This window comes from Syngnathus floridae, chromosome 6 (genome assembly GCF_059516105.1).
Source record: "Syngnathus floridae isolate MCC-2025c chromosome 6, RoL_Sflo_1.0, whole genome shotgun sequence".
NCBI classification, from domain to species: domain Eukaryota; kingdom Metazoa; phylum Chordata; class Actinopteri; order Syngnathiformes; family Syngnathidae; genus Syngnathus; species Syngnathus floridae.
The window spans coordinates 7,365-26,689 of NC_142418.1; the positions used below are offsets into that span (position 1 = coordinate 7,365).

At 43.6% G+C, this 19,325-nt stretch overlaps 3 long non-coding RNA genes across 3 annotated transcripts; all 3 read left to right on the top strand.

The window, feature by feature from the left end:
• Positions 1-209: 209 nt before the first annotated feature.
• On the top strand, positions 210-535 carry LOC148395896 (uncharacterized). The gene is made up of 3 exons (XR_015859073.1): positions 210-258; positions 320-388; positions 465-535. It is a non-coding gene; the product is annotated as an uncharacterized LOC148395896 (long non-coding RNA).
• A 2,273-nt stretch (positions 536-2,808) lies between these two features.
• Positions 2,809-5,052, top strand: LOC148395897 (uncharacterized). Its single transcript, XR_015859214.1, has 4 exons — positions 2,809-2,906; positions 3,084-3,130; positions 3,254-3,331; positions 4,896-5,052. It is a non-coding gene; the product is annotated as an uncharacterized LOC148395897 (long non-coding RNA).
• A 5,926-nt stretch (positions 5,053-10,978) lies between these two features.
• LOC148395898 (uncharacterized) lies at positions 10,979-18,057 on the top strand. The gene is made up of 5 exons (XR_015859141.1): positions 10,979-11,072; positions 15,683-15,712; positions 15,906-16,073; positions 16,186-16,262; positions 16,730-18,057. It is a non-coding gene; the product is annotated as an uncharacterized LOC148395898 (long non-coding RNA).
• The last annotated feature ends 1,268 nt before the right edge of the window (positions 18,058-19,325 follow it).

Below are 19,325 nucleotides of genomic sequence, written 5' to 3' on the forward strand. Positions count from 1 at the left end.
CCTTGCGCCTTTCCCCCGGACATCGTCATCAGTGATCTGATGAAGAAGCTGGACATCCTGGGCTATAACGCCGTAAGTGTATGTCGAACTCCTTATGTTCGCACTCCACGAGACTCGGCGGCTCAAATGTGACTTTTGGAAGGCTTTGCGCTGAAAGAAGCTTGTTGACGCTGTGCCTTTGGGCTCTTGCAGAATCTCACCAACGAGGAGCAGGTGGTCGTGATTCACGCCAGGACCCTTCTCACCCTAGCCGAGAAGGTAACGCGCACGTCCACGCACGCTCTCGCATTCTGCTTATGTGACAGCAGCCTTTCCTCAGTGGTTAGAATACATCAAAGTGACCAAGTCAGCACTTCAACAGAAGATGTTGGACATTGAAAGTGAGAAGGTAGACAGACACGCGACATCAGCCAAGGGGAACTCCGGCAATGTGCCCCAACAATTCTGACCTTGAGCTGTGCTAGGATATGTTCTGCAAGCAGAAGGGCTACCTGGATGAAGAGTTGGACTTCAGGAAGTGTTCCATGGACCAGGCTCATAAGGTAAGCCGCCCTCAAATCTCCCGCCGGACCACTGATGGACGAGGATTGCGGCCCAGAGGATCCTGGAGCTGGAGGCCATGTTGTACGAGGCGCTACCGCAGCGGGACTGCCCCGCCACGGACGGCGAAAAAGCCAGCCACGCTGGCGTGAATGACGTGCTGACGGCGGATCAGAGAGAAGAGCTTAGGAGCGCCGTGGACCAATGGAAGCGAGCCCTGATGTGCGAGTTGAGGGAGCGCGACGCTTGCATCCTCCAAGAGAGAATGGATCTGCTGCACAGCGCGCAACAGGTAAGGGCCCAAAGCCAGCCCGGCACTTACTTGCACGCTTACTGGCTTTTGAATGCCACTTTCCATTTGTCCGTCCTAGAGGAACAAAGAGCTGAAAGAATTCATCGAAGCTCAGAAGAGACAAATCAAACAATTGGAGGAGAAGTTTCTGTTTCTCTTTCTATTCTTCTCCTTGGCCTTCATTCTGTGGCCCTAACACCAGCTGGTGAGTGAGCTCCAGCGGCACCGCACTCGACACCTCCGATACACTGCCAGCCGGTCTCAGACGTTGGCAGACGCTCCGATGCCAACGTATACCCCCCGCCACGGTGACAGAGGCACCGCGTCACACCGGCGCTCATCCAATCAGAAGGCAGGAAAAGCAAATTCACATGCAGGGCACTTTTGAACCAGAAGAGAGCGCCACAAAAAACGGTTGTTGCCCCAAACGCGCACTAAAAAGGGTCAGAATAACAAGAGTCCCACTGGCCAGCCGGGGCCACCCGTCCAGCTGTTTCTTCAGGGGGGAAAAAAATTGGAGTCACCGGTGAGTACATTTTGCATTTAGCTCTGCTTTTCTGCTTCTGTCTTCAAGTGTGTGGCATCCTGCGATCAAAGAGTCAGCCAACCCCAAAGCGGTTGACCTCAACGTCCCACCACCATGCCTACCAGAGCAGGTGACGTGATGCTTTGGACATCCTTCCGTCTCAGATGCCCAAAAGTACTCTTTGCCACATCTGCGGCAATACGGTGTCTTTTCAAAGGTGCAAATAAATCCAGCGTGGGCGGAACACGCACGTCTTCGGTTTTTCCCGCTTTGTTTGTGTGACAGCTGTTGTGAAAATTTTATACAAATAAAGTTGTATAGTACAGGTTTGGCCAAGCCGCAACTCCCGAACCGCATGCGGCTCTTTTATGTTCATATCAACATTTGTGTGTGTGTGTGTGTGTGGGGGGGGGGGGGGGGGGTTGTGCGTGTTGGCTTCACTTGAGTTCAATTTGGTATTTTGGTCAAAAGCGCATGTGGTGAAATTCCACAAAGTAGGATGGGCAAACACATTTCTTTAAACTATGAGTGTCAATTGGGCTCTCGAAATGGCAGGGAAAAGATGCACAGCAAAACGAAAATACGTAGATGAACACAGGACGTTTTAATCAGAGTGGGAAAGTTTCTATTTTTTGTTGAACGTGATGGCAAACCATTCTGCCTGATATGTCAGACCTCAGCGCATTTCAAAGATTCAAATCTTCAGCGCCATGCACTTCAGCTCACTCCATGCTAACATTGATCAGGCGTCGAACCCGCATCATCATGCTTAAGAGGTGGCCATGCTAACCAGTGCGCCATTATGTCAACGCATAATAACTAAGTCTACTGGTCAAAACAGCGGTTACTATATGACGTCGCTACGTCGTGGTCACGTGACGCAGACAAGACGTCAATGGACGTGGGCAGAGTTAACTTGTTTAAAAGGGAGTAGGCAGAAGAAATATTTAATTTATTTAAATCTATTTTGAGTGCACACCATTATGCCAATGCATAACAACTGTAAATCTACTAAACAAAACAGCGGTTGCTATATGACATCTGCCACGTCGTGGTCACGTGACATACGTGACGTCGATGGGCGTAACTTTCGCCGGAATTCAAATCCGCGGGGAGAGTTAACTTGTTTAAAAGAGAGTGGGCAGAAGAATTATTTAATTTATTTAAATCTATTTGGTGTGTGCGCCATTATGTCAATGCATAACAACTGTAAGTCTACTAAACAAAACAGCGGTTGCTATTTGACGTCTGCCACGTCGTGGTCACGTGACGCGGACGTGACGTCGACGCCTACTTTACATCCCACCGATCACAGGACTCCTCGGCTGCATAACCGTGCCCCCTTCCCAACCAATCGGATTTGCTATACGCGAAAACGACGCCAATGGAAAGAGCTTCCGCCCAAATTTAAATCCGTGGGCGTGGCTCGCAGCAGGAAGTAGGAAAATGGCGGCGATGTTGACAAAGACACAGCGGATGGTAACATACGACTAACAAGAGAAATATTTTTATTTTCTGCTTGCAACTGGACCGTCCAGAGCGTACACGGTAAGTACAACTCATCGTTTTTAAAAAGAAGTACTTTTGTTGCCCTGAAAAGCGAGTGAGCGTGGCGTTTGTGGGGGACGTCGAATTTCGACGATTCTTTCTGGTCAACGGTTGTAAATGATTGTGTTGATTAAAAAAGAAAACTTGATGTAACTCTACTTTTAACTGCCGTTTCAGATAGATTTGGAATTGCATCACATCCAATTTTGCCTAGAGCGTACACGGTAAGTAACACTCGTTGTGTTTAAGGAGATTTACGTTTGTAATAGCAGAAGTGTAGCCGCGTTGCGTTGTACGTGTGAATGTTGGTCCGGGCGAAATGTTAATGTTTAATTTCATTCCTTTAGGTTCCACGGTGTTTGTTGGCTGCAAGTTTTCCACTGCAAGAAGAGGCTCATATCATTGACCAGGAGCGAGCTACAATGGTGAGTAGCCATAACATTTATGTTAAACACTTCCTATTTCATGTCTAACAGTACTTGATTTAACAAATAACCATAAATAAATACAGTGTGGGCACTGAAGTTAACATATGTGATTATACTGCCTAATCTGTCACCGAGTAGATTGTTGCAAAGTAATATAAGATCCAAAGTTGTAATTCAGAATAGTTTTCAAAAGAAGGCCATTAGAATTATATACAAGTCTGATTACCCTGAACAAGCTATTAATTAAATCACAAATTCTTCAATTCAAAGATTTGGTAGATTATCAGACAAATAATGTCTAACAGTAATTGATTTAACACATCACGATAAGTAGATTGAGTGTGGGCACTCTCAAGTTAACATATGTGATTATACTGCCTAATCTGTTACAGAGTATGTTGTTGCCAAGTAATGTAGAATAGATCCAAAGTAGTAATCCAGAATAGTTTTGAAGAGGCCATTAGAATGATAAACAAATCTGATTACCTTGAACATAATAACAAGCTAAGTGTTTAATATGTCCTATGAAGTCAAAATTGGGCACCATCATGTGGTGAAATTTGGAATTGCATCACATCCAATTTTGCCTGGGAACAAACAGATTACATAAATCTTAGTTTTGAATAAGCCACTCCTTCTCAAACAAGTAAACTCTGCCCATTTTGCGCAGTAGATGTTCTGTTAATATCTAGTATTTATACAAAGTCATAATTTAAATTGCTTTCAACCTTCATTCATCGGTTCAACCAACATTACTCGCTCTTATTACCAACTTGTATTGATTTAACTAAGCGTTTAATACTTCCTATCAGGTCTCAAATCGAGATTTGGCAAAATACAATTTCAGCAAATCCAATTTTGCCAGGGAACAAAAATAGATTAAATAAACTAAATAAGTCCTCTTCCCATTAAATAAATCAGAAAAGTCTGTCTTGTAACCAGTCCTCTTCAAACAAGTAAAGTCTGCCCATTTTGTGCCGTAGATTTTGTGTCTATGCCTAGTATTTAAACAAAATCATAATTTAAACGACTTCTTTCCTTCATTCACTTTGGAAATTTGGAATTGCAGCAAATCGAATTTTGGCAGGGAACAAAAATAGATCAATTAAACTAAATAAGTCTTCTTCCCATTAAATAAATTAAAAAAGTCTGTCTTGTAACCAGTCCTTTTCAAACAAGTAAAGTCTGCCCATTTTGTGCCGTCGATTTTGTGTTAATGCCTAGTATTTATACAAAATCATAATTTAAAGGACTTCATTCCTTCATTCACTTTGGAAATTTGGAATTGCAGCACATCAAATTTTGCCTGGGAAGAAAAGTAGATTAAATAAATTTAATAAGTCTTACTACTTCCCATTAAATAAATTAAATACGTCTTACTTGTTCCCACTCCTTTTCAAAACAGTAGTTTAAAACGAGGGCCCTTCACTCAATCTTTAACCTCAACCCCGCACGTTGTGTTGTATCTGTGAATGTTGGTTGTGGCCAAATGATAGTTTTCTTTCATTCGTTTAGGTTCCAAGAAAACTTGATGTAACTCTACTTTTAACTGCCGTTTCAGATAAGCGGGTATTACGTCGCAGTCAAATGCCGCGGATATGACGTAATTGCCCGAACCTCCGCCAAAATTCAAATCTGTTGGCGCGATGGCCGTGAGCCACTGAGCAGCGACGATTATCAACAGAAATATCTTTATTTTCTGCTTGCAACTGGACCGTCTAGAGCGTACACGGTAAGTAACACTCATTGTGTTTAAGGAGATTTACGTTTGTAATAGCAGAAGTGTAGCCGCGTTGCGTTGTACGTGTGAAAATTGGTCGAGGCGAAATGTTAATGTTTAATTTCATTCCTTTAGGTTCCACGGTGTTTGTTGGCTGCAAGTTTTCCACTGCAAGAAGAGGCTCGTATCATTGACCAGGAGCGAGCTACAATGGTGAGTAGCCATAACATTTATGTTAAACACTTCCTATTTCATGTCTAACAGTACTTGATTTAACAAATAACCATAAATAAATACAGTGTGGGCACTGAAGTTAACATATGTGATTATACTGCCTAATCTGTCACGGAGTAGATTGTTGCAAAGTAATATAAGATCCAAAGTTGTAATTCAGAATAGTTTTCAAAAGAAGGCCATTAGAATTATATACAAGTCTGATTACCCTGAACAAGCTATTAATTAAATCACAAATTCTTCAATTCAAAGATTTGGTAGATTATCAGACAAATAATGTCTAACAGTAATTGATTTAACACATCACGATAAGTAGATTGAGTGTGGGCACTCTCAAGTTAACATATGTGATTATACTGCCTAATCTGTTACAGAGTATGTTGTTGCCAAGTAATGTAGAATAGATCCAAAGTAGTAATCCAGAATAGTTTTGAAGAGGCCATTAGAATGATAAACAAATCTGATTACCTTGAACATAATAACAAGCTAAGTGTTTAATATGTCCTATGAAGTCAAAATTGGGCACCATCATGTGGTGAAATTTGGAATTGCATCACATCCAATTTTGCCTGGGAACAAACAGATTACATAAATCTTAGTTTTGAATAAGCCACTCCTTCTCAAACAAGTAAACTCTGCCCATTTTGCGCAGTAGATGTTCTGTTAATATCTAGTATTTATACAAAGTCATAATTTAAATTGCTTTCAACCTTCATTCATCGGTTCAACCAACATTACTCGCTCTTATTACCAACTTGTATTGATTTAACTAAGCGTTTAATACTTCCTATCAGGTCTCAAATCGAGATTTGGCAAAATACAATTTCAGCAAATCCAATTTTGCCAGGGAACAAAAATAGATTAAATAAACTAAATAAGTCCTCTTCCCATTAAATAAATCAGAAAAGTCTGTCTTGTAACCAGTCCTCTTCAAACAAGTAAAGTCTGCCCATTTTGTGCCGTAGATTTTGTGTCTATGCCTAGTATTTAAACAAAATCATAATTTAAACGACTTCTTTCCTTCATTCACTTTGGAAATTTGGAATTGCAGCAAATCGAATTTTGGCAGGGAACAAAAATAGATCAATTAAACTAAATAAGTCTTCTTCCCATTAAATAAATTAAAAAAGTCTGTCTTGTAACCAGTCCTTTTCAAACAAGTAAAGTCTGCCCATTTTGTGCCGTCGATTTTGTGTTAATGCCTAGTATTTATACAAAATCATAATTTAAAGGACTTCATTCCTTCATTCACTTTGGAAATTTGGAATTGCAGCACATCAAATTTTGCCTGGGAAGAAAAGTAGATTAAATAAATTTAATAAGTCTTACTACTTCCCATTAAATAAATTAAATACGTCTTACTTGTTCCCACTCCTTTTCAAAACAGTAGTTTAAAACGAGGGCCCTTCACTCAATCTTTAACCTCAACCCCGCACGTTGTGTTGTATCTGTGAATGTTGGTTGTGGCCAAATGATAGTTTTCTTTCATTCGTTTAGGTTCCAAGAAAACTTGATGTAACTCTACTTTTAACTGCCGTTTCAGATAAGCGGGTATTACGTCGCAGTCAAATGTCGCGGATATGACGTAATTGCCCGAACCTCCGCCAAAATTCAAATCTGTTGGCGCGATGGCCGTGAGCCACTGAGCAGCGACGATTATCAACAGAAATATCTTTATTTTCTGCTTGCAACTGGACCGTCTAGAGCGTACACGGTAAGTAACACTCATTGTGTTTAAGGAGATTTACGTTTGTAATAGCAGAAGTGTAGCCGCGTTGCGTTGTACGTGTGAAAATTGGTCGAGGCGAAATGTTAATGTTTAATTTCATTCCTTTAGGTTCCACGGTGTTTGTTGGCTGCAAGTTTTCCACTGCAAGAAGAGGCTCGTATCATTGACCAGGAGCGAGCTACAATGGTGAGTAGCCATAACATTTATGTTAAACACTTCCTATTTCATGTCTAACAGTACTTGATTTAACAAATAACCATAAATAAATACAGTGTGGGCACTGAAGTTAACATATGTGATTATACTGCCTAATCTGTCACGGAGTAGATTGTTGCAAAGTAATATAAGATCCAAAGTTGTAATTCAGAATAGTTTTCAAAAGAAGGCCATTAGAATTATATACAAGTCTGATTACCCTGAACAAGCTATTAATTAAATCACAAATTCTTCAATTCAAAGATTTGGTAGATTATCAGACAAATAATGTCTAACAGTAATTGATTTAACACATCACGATAAGTAGATTGAGTGTGGGCACTCTCAAGTTAACATATGTGATTATACTGCCTAATCTGTTACAGAGTATGTTGTTGCCAAGTAATGTAGAATAGATCCAAAGTAGTAATCCAGAATAGTTTTGAAGAGGCCATTAGAATGATAAACAAATCTGATTACCTTGAACATAATAACAAGCTAAGTGTTTAATATGTCCTATGAAGTCAAAATTGGGCACCATCATGTGGTGAAATTTGGAATTGCATCACATCCAATTTTGCCTGGGAACAAACAGATTACATAAATCTTAGTTTTGAATAAGCCACTCCTTCTCAAACAAGTAAACTCTGCCCATTTTGCGCAGTAGATGTTCTGTTAATATCTAGTATTTATACAAAGTCATAATTTAAATTGCTTTCAACCTTCATTCATCGGTTCAACCAACATTACTCGCTCTTATTACCAACTTGTATTGATTTAACTAAGCGTTTAATACTTCCTATCAGGTCTCAAATCGAGATTTGGCAAAATACAATTTCAGCAAATCCAATTTTGCCAGGGAACAAAAATAGATTAAATAAACTAAATAAGTCCTCTTCCCATTAAATAAATCAGAAAAGTCTGTCTTGTAACCAGTCCTCTTCAAACAAGTAAAGTCTGCCCATTTTGTGCCGTAGATTTTGTGTCTATGCCTAGTATTTAAACAAAATCATAATTTAAACGACTTCTTTCCTTCATTCACTTTGGAAATTTGGAATTGCAGCAAATCGAATTTTGGCAGGGAACAAAAATAGATCAATTAAACTAAATAAGTCTTCTTCCCATTAAATAAATTAAAAAAGTCTGTCTTGTAACCAGTCCTTTTCAAACAAGTAAAGTCTGCCCATTTTGTGCCGTCGATTTTGTGTTAATGCCTAGTATTTATACAAAATCATAATTTAAAGGACTTCATTCCTTCATTCACTTTGGAAATTTGGAATTGCAGCACATCAAATTTTGCCTGGGAAGAAAAGTAGATTAAATAAATTTAATAAGTCTTACTACTTCCCATTAAATAAATTAAATACGTCTTACTTGTTCCCACTCCTTTTCAAAACAGTAGTTTAAAACGAGGGCCCTTCACTCAATCTTTAACCCCAACCCCGCACGTTGTGTTGTATCTGTGAATGTTGGTTGTGGCCAAATGATAGTTTTCTTTCATTCGTTTAGGTTCCAAGAAAACTTGATGTAACTCTACTTTTAACTGCCGTTTCAGATAAGCGGGTATTACGTCGCAGTCATGTGCCGTGGATATGACGTAATTGCCCGAACCTCCGCCAAAATTCAAATCTGTTGGCGCGATGGCCGTGAGCCACTGAGCAGCGACGATTATCAACAGAAATATCTTTATTTTCTGCTTGCAACTGGACCGTCTAGAGCGTACACGGTAAGTAACACTCATTGTGTTTAAGGAGATTTACGTTTGTAATAGCAGAAGTGTAGCCGCGTTGCGTTGTACGTGTGAAAATTGGTCGAGGCGAAATGTTAATGTTTAATTTCATTCCTTTAGGTTCCACGGTGTTTGTTGGCTGCAAGTTTTCCACTGCAAGAAGAGGCTCGTATCATTGACCAGGAGCGAGCTACAATGGTGAGTAGCCATAACATTTATGTTAAACACTTCCTATTTCATGTCTAACAGTACTTGATTTAACAAATAACCATAAATAAATACAGTGTGGGCACTGAAGTTAACATATGTGATTATACTGCCTAATCTGTCACGGAGTAGATTGTTGCAAAGTAATATAAGATCCAAAGTTGTAATTCAGAATAGTTTTCAAAAGAAGGCCATTAGAATTATATACAAGTCTGATTACCCTTAACATAACAACAAGCTATTAATTAAATCACAAATTCTTCAATTCAAAGATTTGGTAGATTATCAGACAAATAATGTCTAACAGTAATTGATTTAACACATCACGATAAGTAGATTGAGTGTGGGCACTCTCAAGTTAACAGATATGATTATACTGCCTAATCTGTTACAGAGTATGTTGTTGCCAAGTAATGTAGAATAGATCCAAAGTAGTAATCCAGAATAGTTTTGAAGAGGCCATTAGAATAATAAACAAATCTGATTACCTTGAACATAATAACAAGCTAAGTGTTTAATATGTCCTATGAAGTCAAAATTGGGCACCATCATGTGGTGAAATTTGGAATTGCATCACATCCAATTTTGCCTGGGAACAAACAGATTAAATAAATCTTAGTTTTGAATAAGCCACTCCTTCTCAAACAAGTAAACTCTGCCCATTTCGCGCAGTAGATGTTCTGTTAATATCTAGTATTTATACAAAGTCATAATTTAAATTGCTTTCAACCTTCATTCATCGGTTCAACCAACATTACTCGCTCTTATTACCAACTTGTATTGATTTAACTAAGCGTTTAATACTTCCTATCAGGTCTCAAGGCAAGATTTGGCAAAATACAATTTCAGCAAATCCAATTTTGCCAGGGAACAAAAATAGATTAAATAAACTAAATAAGTCTTCTTCCCATTAAATAAATCAGAAAAGTCTGTCTTGTAACCAGTCCTCTTCAAACAAGTAAAGTCTGCCCATTTTGTGCCGTAGATTTTGTGTCTATGCCTAGTATTTAAACAAAATCATAATTTAAACGACTTCTTTCCTTCATTCACTTTGGAAATTTGGAATTGCAGCAAATCGAATTTTGCCAGGGAACAAAAATAGATCAATTAAACTAAATAAGTCTTCTTCCCATTAAATAAATTAAAAAAGTCTGTCTTGTAACCAGTCCTTTTCAAACAAGTAAAGTCTGCCCATTTTGTGCCGTCGATTTTGTGTTAATGCCTAGTATTTATACAAAATCATAATTTAAAGGACTTCATTCCTTCATTCACTTTGGAAATTTGGAATTGCAGCACATCAAATTTTGCCTGGGAAGAAAAGTAGATTAAATAAATTTAATAAGTCTTACTACTTCCCATTAAATAAATTAAATACGTCTTACTTGTTCCCACTCCTTTACAAAAAAGTAGTTTAAAACGAGGTCCCTTCACTCAACCTTTAACCCTATTTATTCACCTTCTAGGCTAAGTGTTAAAGGCTAAGTGTTAAAGGCTAAGTGTTAAAGGCTAAGTGTTAGAGGCTAAGTGCCAGAGGCTAGGCGCCAGAGGCGAGTTTTTGTGGGCTGAAGTTTTAGTGGGGTTAGTGTGAATACAATCCAAAAGAATACAACAGAATACAATACAATAGAATATAATACATAGATTAAATTCAATAGCTCTTACTACTTCCCATTAAATAAATTAAATACGTCTTACTTGTTCCCAATCCTTTTCAAAAAAGTAGTTTAAAACGAGGGCCCTTCACTCAACCTTTAACCTCAACCCCGCACGTCACATTGTGTTGTATCTGTGAATGTTGGTTGTGGCCAAATGATAGTTTTCTTTCATTCGTTTAGGTTCCACGGTGTTTGTTGGCTATGTTTTCCACTGTCAGAAGGATGAAAATACAAAGTACAACGCTTGGACGTGGGCGAAGACGTCACCGGTGAGTCCTTCCTTCCTATTTATTTACCTTCTAGATGCTAGAGGCTAAGTGTTAGAGGCTAAGTGTTAGAGGCTAAGTGTTAAACACAATACGAACAACACAACGATACTGCACTGAACAACACGATACCGCACTGAGAAACACGATACCGCACTGAACAACAGGATACCGCACTGAACAACACCATGCCGCACTGAACACCATGCCACACTGAACAACACCATCCCGCACTGAACAACACCATGCCGCACTAAACAACACCATGCCGCACTGAACAACACCATGCCTCACTGAACGACACCATGCCGCACTGAAAGACACCATGCCGCACTGAACGACACCATGCCGCACTGAAAGACACCATCCCGCACTGAACACCATGCCGCACTGAACAACACCATCCTGCACTGAACAACACCATCCCGCACTGAACAACACCATGCCGCACTGAACAACATTATGCCGCACTGAACATTATGCCGCACTGAACAACACCATGCCGCACTGAACAACACCATGCCGCACTGAACAACATTATGCCGCACTGAACAACACCATGCCGCACTGAACAACACCATGCCGCACTGAACAACACCATGCCGCACTGAACAACATTATGCCGCACTGAACAACACCATGCCGCACTGAACAACACCATCCTGCACTGAACAACACCATTCCGCATTGAACACCATGCCGCACTGAACAACACCATCCCGCACTGAACAACACCATCCCGCACTGAACAACACCATGCCGCACTGAACAACATTATGCCGCACTGAACAACATTATGCCGCACTGAACAACACCATGCCGCACTGAACAACACCATGCCGCACTGAACAACACCATGCCGCACTGAACAACATTATAACGCACTGAACAACACCATCCCGCACTGAACAACACCATGCCGCACTAAACAACATTATGCCGCACTGAACAACATTATGCCGAAATGAACAACACCATGCCGCACTGAACAACACCATGCCGCACTGAACAACACCATCCTGCACTGAACAACACCATCCCGCACTGAACAACACCATGCCGCACTGAACAACACCATGCCGCACTGAACAACACCATGCCGCAATGAACAACACCATCCCGCACTGAACAACATTATGCCGCACTGAACAACATTATGCCGCACTGAACAACATTATGCCGCACTGAACAACACCATGCCGCACTGAACAACACCATCCTGCACTGAACAACACCATCCCGCACTGAACAACACCATGCCGCACTGAACAACATTATGGCGCACTGAACAACATTATGCCGCACTGAACAACACCATGCCGCACTGAACAACACCATGCCGCACTGAACAACACCATGCCGCAATGAACAACACCATCCCGCACTGAACAACACCATGCCGCACTGAGCAACACCATGCCGCACTGAACAACACCATCCTGCACTGAACAACACCATGCCGCACTGAACAACACCATTCCGCACTGAACAACACCATGCCGCACTGAACAACATTACGCTGCACTGAACAACACCATGCCGCACTGAACAACACCATGCCGCACTGAACAACACCATCCTGCACTGAACAACACCATCCCGCACTGAACAACACCATGCCGCATTGAACAACACCATCCTGCACTGAACAACACCATCCTGCACTGAACAACACCATGCCGCACTGAACAACACCATGCCGCACTGAACAACACGATCCCGCATTGAACAACACCATCCTGCACTGAACAACACCATGCCGCACTGAACAACACCATGCCGCACTGAACAACACCATTCCGCACTGAACAACACCATGCCGCACTGAACGACACCATCCTGCACTGAACAACACCATGCCGCACTGAACAACACCATGCCGCACTGAACAACACCATGCCGCACTGAACAACATTATGCCGCACTGAACAACATTATGCCGCACTAAACAACATTATGTCGCACTGAACAACACCATGCCGCACTGAACAACACCATGCTGCACTGAACAACATTATGCCGCACTGAACAACACGATCCCGCATTGAACAACACCATCCCGCAGTGAACAACACCATGCCGCATTGAACAACACCATGCCGCACTGAACAACACCATGCTGCACTGAACAACATTATGCTGCACTGAACAACACGATCCTGCATTGAACAACACCATGCCGCACTGAACAACACCATCCTGCACTGAACAACACCATGCCGCACTGAACAACACCATGCCGCACTGAACAACATTATGCCGCACTGAAAAACACCATGCCGCACTGAACAACACCATCCCGCACTGAACAACACCATGCCGCATTGAACAACACCATGCCGCACTGAACAACACCATGCTGCACTGAACAACATTATGCTGCACTGAACAACACGATCCTGCATTGAACAACACCATGCCGCACTGAACAACACCATCCTGCACTGAACAACACCATCCTGCACTGAACAACACCACCCCGCACTGAACAACACGATCCCGCATTGAACAACACCATCCCGCACTGAACAACACCATGCCGCACTGAACAACACCATTCCGCACTGAACAACACCATGCCGCACTGAACAACACCATGCCGCACTGAACAACACCATGCCGCACTGAACAACACCATGCCGCACTGAACAACATTATGCCTTACTGAACAACACCATGCCGCACTGAACAACACCATCCCGCACTGAACAACACCATGCCGCATTGAACAACACCATGCCGCACTGAACAACACCATCCTGCACTGAACAACACCATCCCGCACTAAACAACACCATGCCGCACTGAACAACATTATGGCGCACTGGACAACATTATGCCGCACTGAACAACACCATGCCGCACTGAACAACACCATGCCGCACTGAACAACACCATGCCGCACTGAACAACACCATGCCGCACTGAACAACATTATGCCGCACTGAACAACACCATGCCGCACTGAACAACACCATGCCGCACTGAACAACACGATCCCGCATTGAACAACACCATCCTGCACTGAACAACACCATGCCGCACTGAACAACACCATGCCGCACTGAACAACACCATTCCGCACTGAACAACACCATGCCGCACTGAACAACACCATCCTGCACTGAACAACACCATCCCGCACTGAACAACACCATGCCGCATTGAACAACACCATGCCGCACTGAACAACACCATCCTGCACTGAACAACACCATGCCGCACTGAACAACACCATGCCGCACTGAACAACACCATGCCGCACTGAACAACATTATGCCGCACTGAACAACATTATGCCGCACTAAACAACATTATGTCGCACTGAACAACACCATGCCGCACTGAACAACACCATGCTGCACTGAACAACATTATGCCGCACTGAACAACACGATCCCGCATTGAACAACACCATCCCGCAGTGAACAACACCATGCCGCATTGAACAACACCATGCCGCACTGAACAACACCATGCTGCACTGAACAACATTATGCTGCACTGAACAACACGATCCTGCATTGAACAACACCATGCCGCACTGAACAACACCATCCTGCACTGAACAACACCTTTCCACACTGAACAACACCATGCCGCACTGAACAACATTATGCCGCACTGAACAACACCATGCCGCACTGAACAACACCATGCCGCACTGAACAACACCATGCCGCACTGAACAACACCATGCCGCAATGAACAACACCATCCCGCACTGAACAACACCATGCCGCATTGAACAACACCATGCCGCACTGAACAACACCATCCCGCACTGAACAACACCACCCCGCACTGAACAACACGATCCCGCATTGAACAACACCATCCCGGACTGAACAACACCATGCCGCACTGAACAACACCATTCCGCACTGAACAACACCATGCCGCACTGAACAACACCATGCCGCACTGAACAACACCATGCCGCACTGAACAACACCATGCCGCACTGAACAACATTATGCCGCACTGAACAACACCATGCCGCACTGAACAACATCATCCCGCACTGAACAACACCATGCCGCATTGAACAACACCATGCCGCACTGAACAACACCATCCTGCACTGAACAACACCATCCCGCACTGAACAACACCATGCCGCACTGAACAACATTATGGCGCACTGAACAACATTATGCCGCACTGAACAACACCATGCCGCACTGAACAACACCATGCCGCACTGAACAACACCATGCCGCACTGAACAACATTATGCCGCACTGAACAACATTATGCCGCACTGAACAACACCATGCCGCACTGAACAACACCATGCCGCACTGAACAACACCATGCCGCACTGAACAACACGACGTCGCACTGAACAACACGACGCCGCACAGAACAACACGACGCCGCACAGAATAACACAATACCGCACAGAACAACACAATACCGCACAAACAGTTTTAGATAATATTACGTCGCAGTCATGTGACGCGGACATGACGTCAATAGGCGGAACTCACGGCAAAATTATAATCCGTGGGCGTGGCTTGCAACAGGAAGTAGGAAAGCGGCAGTTCTGGCAAACAAGACACAGCTGTTAGTAACACGATGACTAACAAGGCAAATATTTTTGTTTTCAGCTTGCAACTTGACCGTCTAGAGCGTACAAGGTAATTACAACTGTTTTTTTTTTTTAGCCCTGAAAAGCAAGGGAGTGTGGCGTTTGGGAGGAATGTCGAACTCGGCGTCTGCTTCCAGCCACAGACGCCAAATTTCGACGATTATTTCGACTGGTCAACGGTTGTAAATTATTGCGTTGACTAAAAACTTTATTTAACTCTACTCTTAACTTTGCCGTTTCAGATATGCGGGTATTACACCGCGGAAATGACGTCAATAGGCTGAACTCTCGCCAAAATTCAAATCTGTGGGCGCAATGGCCTTGAGCGAGACACCGGATACAAACACGACGATTATCAACAGAAATATCTTTATTTTCCGCTTGCAAGTGGACCGTCTAGAGCGTACACGGTAAGTACAACTCATTGTGTTTAAAAAGATTTACGTTTGTGTAGTTTGCGTTGCGTTGTATCTGTGAATGTTGGTTGAGGCTAAATGTTAATGTTTAATTTCATTCCTTTAGGTTCCACGGTGTTTGTTGGCTGTATGTTTTCCACTGCAAGAAGAGGCTCGTATCATTGACCAGCAGGAGCTACAATGGTGAGTACCCCTTTCGTCTTCCATTTATGTTAAACACTTCCTATTTCATGTCTAACAGTACTCGATTTAACAAATAACCATAAATAAATACAGTGTGGGCAGTCACGTCAACATATGTGATTATCCTGCCTAATATGTTTATCACAAATATGTCACTAATCACTAATATGTTTATTTGTTTATCACAACACCTTTGGACCTTCAGCAATCGATTATTTACCTTCATCTACATAGAGACAGAACGATGGTGTCTTAAACATCTCATTCATTTCACCAAATAACTTCACGCAGGTGGATAACGGCCGTCTCGGTCACGCTATGTTGCGTGATGCAGTTTTGAAGAACCAAATGCATTTATTCAATGAATAAGTCAAGCTAGTTCTATGTTTATGATGTTGTAAGTTACGGTACCGATTGAAGTTGAGTTCGAAGCCAGTGGAAAACAGCGCTGCGTTTGTGCTCTCCAGGTACAAATGTTGTGATCTCTGACTGACGACCGGGCGAGACTCGAGTAAGAGATGTCCAAACGAGCTCCGGCAGGGCGGGCCAAGGCGGAGCGAACGGACGCCCTTCAGGCCGCCAATGACGAGCTGAGAACCAAACTGATGGACGTCCAGTTAGAACTTCAGCAGGAGAAGAACAAGGTGAAAACCTCAACAGACAGACACTGCCTGCCTCCCTGCCTGCCTCCCTGCCTGCCTCCCTGCCTGCCTCCCTCCCTCCCAGTTTTCCCGATGTAGATTAGACATGCGTGTGCCATGACTGTGTCAGCCTACATCAACAAATGCACCGAGGACGTCAGCACCACTAAGAATATCATCACCCGGGGCAACCAACGACCCTGGATGACTGAGGAGGTACGTCAAACGCTACGAGCGCGGAACTCTGCCTTCAAGTCTGGCGACAAGGAGACACTGAGGACAGCGAGAGCCAACTTGAACCGTGCCATCAGGATAGCGAAGCGAGACCGCAGTCGAAAATTTCAGGATCGTTTCCACGACGTCAAAAACATCAGGAGTATGTGGCAAGGCATACGGGCGATTACAGACTACAACTCACCCTCCCCCCCCCCCGGTGGGTGTAGTTGATGCTGACTTTCTAAATGGTCTAAATAACTTCTTTGGGAGGTTCGAGGCACTAAACGGCACTCCAGCAGTTAAAACTGTCCCCCATCAGGAAGAGGAGGTACTCTGCCTTGACTCCGCCGATGTGTTGAAGACCCTGAGGAGAGTCAACCCCTGTAAGGCCCCTGGCCCCGACAACATTCCTGGGCGTGTGTTCAGGGAATGTGCAAGTCATCTGGCTGGGGTCATCACAGACATTTTTAACACCTCGCTGGGCGAAGCCACAGTGCCGGCGTGCTTTAAGACTGCCTCCATCATTCCGGTGCCGAAGAAACCTCAAATCACCTCATTTAATGATTACCGGCCTGTTGCACTGACTCCGGTTATGATGAAGTGCTTCGAAAGGCTGCTTAAAGGTCACATCGTTTCCAGACTCCCCCTATTATTTGACCCGTTCCAGTTTGCCGACCGGCAAAACCGCTCCACTCAGGACGCCATCTCCTCCGTTCTTCACCTGAGCCTGGCTCACCTGGAGGAGAAGAACACCCATGTGCGGAGGCTGTTCCTGGACTTCAGCTCAGCGTTTAACACCATCATCCCACAGCATCTGGTAGGAAAATTGGAACACCTGGGCTTCAACACCCCCCTTCGCAACTGGCTGCTAGACTTCCTCACCAACAGACCTCAGTCAGTCCGGGTCGGACAGAACACCTCTGATGTCATCACCCTCAGCACAGGCTCCCTTCAGGGCTGCGTCCTGAGCCCCCTGCTGTGCACCCTGATGACACACGACTGCGTCCTCAGGTTCACCACCAATCACATCGTGAAGTCAGCAGACGACACAACGGTGGTGGGGCTCATCAGAGACAACAACGACCTGGACTACAGAGAGGAGGTGGAGCAGCTGGTGGGCTGGTGCAGAGAAAACAGCCTGATCCTGAATGAGGAGAAGATGAAGGAGATCATCGTCGACTTCAGGAAAAAACAGCCTCACCACGCTCCACTGATCATCAACAGCTCAGCTGTGGAGGTGGTCAGCACCACCAAATTCCTGGGGGTCCACATCACAGAAGACCTCACCTGGACTATGAACACTACGGCACTGGTCAAGAGGGCACAGAAGCGCTTGTACTTCCTGCGGAGGATGAGGAGAGCCCACCTGCCCCCACCCATCATGAGGACGTTCTACAGGAGCACCATAGAGAGCATTCTGACAAGCTGTCTCTCTGTGTGGTGTGGAGGCTGCACCGCCTCCGATTGGAAGAACGTGAGGAGAGTGGTGAGGACAGCAGAGAGGATCATAGGGGCTCCTCTTCCCTCCATTCAGGACATTTCATCTCAGCGCTGCATGTCCCGTGCCCGTAACATCATCAATGACCCATCACACCCCCACCATGGACTGTTCTCCCTGCTGCCCTCTGGGAAGAGGTTTGCAGCATCCGCTGCAGGTCCACCAGGTTCTGCAACAGCTTTTTCCCTGCTGTCATCAGACTGTTGAACACTAGAACTGTTGAGCTCTAAACTGAACTCTGCATCACACATTCACAGAACTGTACTTTATGACACTACGGACCTCTATCTTGCACTATCTCGCACTACCAACTTTACTGAACTTGTATAAACCCTTTAAATAGAAGTTTAATACATGGTTTAGCATTCCTCTGCACACTCTTGAATACTGTTTTGCCTACTTGCACTATTGCATAATTATCACTGCTGCACTTTATACTTATTTTTAATATATATATATATATATATATAGTATATATGTATATATATATATTTTCATAGGGTATGTTACTTCTATTCAACTGCAATATCACTACTTTGTTGTAAGACGTATGCAACGGAATTTCGTTTTGTATGCACCATGTGCAGACAAGATGACAATAAAGTTTGTCTAAGTCTAAGTCTAAGTCATGTCAGGTCAGCTGTCTGGAGAGAGAGAGAAGTCAGGACCTGCGGGCGGAGCACCACCGTGCCACCGCCGCCATGACGG